Source organism: Schistocerca serialis, unplaced genomic scaffold, assembly GCF_023864345.2.
Source record: "Schistocerca serialis cubense isolate TAMUIC-IGC-003099 unplaced genomic scaffold, iqSchSeri2.2 HiC_scaffold_1135, whole genome shotgun sequence".
Lineage (NCBI taxonomy): Eukaryota > Metazoa > Arthropoda > Insecta > Orthoptera > Acrididae > Schistocerca > Schistocerca serialis.
Window position 1 is genome coordinate 70,001 of NW_026047332.1, and position 2,513 is coordinate 72,513.

The 2,513-nt window shown below is 58.0% G+C and overlaps 1 non-coding gene across 1 annotated transcript in view; it reads right to left on the reverse strand.

The window, feature by feature from the left end:
* The window catches only part of LOC126432440 (small subunit ribosomal RNA), a 1,910-nt gene extending 228 nt beyond the window's left edge, over window positions 1-1,682 (reverse strand). Inside the window, exon 1 of the ribosomal RNA XR_007577968.1 lies at window positions 1-1,682. This exon is cut by the window's left edge and continues 228 nt beyond it. This is a non-coding gene — a ribosomal RNA (small subunit ribosomal RNA).
* Window positions 1,683-2,513: the final 831 nt, after the last annotated feature.

Consider the following 2,513-nt stretch of genomic DNA (forward strand, 5'->3'; position numbering starts at 1 on the left):
CCTCGTTCATGGGGAACAATTGCAAGCCCCAATCCCTAGCACGAAGGAGGTTCAGCGGGTTACCCCGACCTTTCGGCCTAGGAAGACACGCTGATTCCTTCAGTGTAGCGCGCGTGCGGCCCAGAACATCTAAGGGCATCACAGACCTGTTATTGCTCAATCTCGTGCGGCTAGAAGCCGCCTGTCCCTCTAAGAAGAAAAGTAATCGCTGACAGCACGAAGGATGTCACGCGACTAGTTAGCAGGCTAGAGTCTCGTTCGTTATCGGAATTAACCAGACAAATCGCTCCACCAACTAAGAACGGCCATGCACCACCACCCACCGAATCAAGAAAGAGCTATCAATCTGTCAATCCTTCCGGTGTCCGGGCCTGGTGAGGTTTCCCGTGTTGAGTCAAATTAAGCCGCAGGCTCCACTCCTGGTGGTGCCCTTCCGTCAATTCCTTTAAGTTTCAGCTTTGCAACCATACTTCCCCCGGAACCCAAAAGCTTTGGTTTCCCGGAGGCTGCCCGCCGAGTCATCGGAGGAACTGCGGCGGATCGCTGGCTGGCATCGTTTATGGTTAGAACTAGGGCGGTATCTGATCGCCTTCGAACCTCTAACTTTCGTTCTTGATTAATGAAAACATACTTGGCAAATGCTTTCGCTTCTGTTCGTCTTGCGACGATCCAAGAATTTCACCTCTAACGTCGCAATACGAATGCCCCCGCCTGTCCCTATTAATCATTACCTCGGGTTCCGAAAACCAACAAAATAGAACCGAGGTCCTATTCCATTATTCCATGCACACAGTATTCAGGCGGGCTTGCCTGCTTTAAGCACTCTAATTTGTTCAAAGTAAACGTGCCGGCCCACCGAGACACTCACTCAAGAGCACCCTGGTAGGATTGCAACGGGGTCCGCCTCGGGACGCACGAGCACGCACGAGGCGCGTCGCACGCCTTCGGCTCGCCCCACCGGCAGGACGTCCCACGATACATGCCAGTTAAACACCGACGGGCGGTGAACCAACAGCGTGGGACACAAATCCAACTACGAGCTTTTTAACCGCAACAACTTTAATATACGCTATTGGAGCTGGAATTACCGCGGCTGCTGGCACCAGACTTGCCCTCCAATAGATACTCGTTAAAGGATTTAAAGTGTACTCATTCCGATTACGGGGCCTCGGATGAGTCCCGTATCGTTATTTTTCGTCACTACCTCCCCGTGCCGGGAGTGGGTAATTTGCGCGCCTGCTGCCTTCCTTGGGTGTGGTAGCCGTTTCTCAGGCTCCCTCTCCGGAATCGAACCCTGATTCCCCGTTACCCGTTACAACCATGGTAGGCGCAGAACCTACCATCGACAGTTGATAAGGCAGACATTTGAAAGATGCGTCGCCGGTACGAGGACCGTGCGATCAGCCCAAAGTTATTCAGAGTCACCAAGGCAAACGGACCGGACGAGCCGACCGATTGGTTTTGATCTAATAAAAGCGTCCCTTCCATCTCTGGTCGGGACTCTGTTTGCATGTATTAGCTCTAGAATTACCACAGTTATCCAAGTAACGTGGGTACGATCTAAGGAACCATAACTGATTTAATGAGCCATTCGCGGTTTCACCTTAATGCGGCTTGTACTGAGACATGCATGGCTTAATCTTTGAGACAAGCATATGACTACTGGCAGGATCAACCAGGGAGCTGCGTCAACTAGAGCTGAGCAGCCGGCCGCCCGGGAGTGTGTCCCGGGGGCCCGCGCGAACACGCAAGCGTCCGCTCAATTATTCTGCAAACAGGAGGAGGCTGCGCTCCCCTGCACCATACACCTCGAAACCCTCTCAGGTCCCGGCGGCGCGCAGCGCCGTCCTAAGTACTTGGTCGGGTTCGAGAGAGGCGCAATCGCCCGGAGTTTGGCGAGTAGACGCTTTAGGTGCGACCACCCGTGCTCCCAACTGAGCTTGCCGCTGCCGACAGAGGCCCGGGAGCGTGCTGTCGTGGCATTGCCGGCGGGAGACAACACGCGCCACCTACGGTGACCGGCAGCTCCAACGCCAGCGCCACAGAAGGACAAAAGCCCCACTTGGGTGCCGAAGCGAACTCTCCCAGCACAGCGCACGCGCCAACACGTCCGCACAGCTGCGATACAAACCACCTGCGAGAACCGCAGAGGCGACCGAGCAGCAGACGGCGTCGCGGCGCCGAGCGCCGGGCGGCGGCGCATCCTCAGCGCACACAGTCCTCAATCGGACCAGCACACTGCAGATGTCCACCGCGCTTCGCACCGGGCCCGCGAGGACCTACTTTGGCCGCACGGCGCCGCGTGCAGGGTGCGCCGGCGCGCAGCTGCGCCGCCTGCCGCCTCCGTCGGCCGGCGCGCCTGCCAGTGGCCGCCCCCACCAGCCGGCTGTAGCGCGTGCGCCCACGCACCGCGCGGCCAGCACGCCGGGCGGCCCCCCCTCACCGGCCGGGGCCGGTCCCACCCAGCCACCGCCGCGTATCGCTTCACACCCACATGCCATTCACGTTCGTGG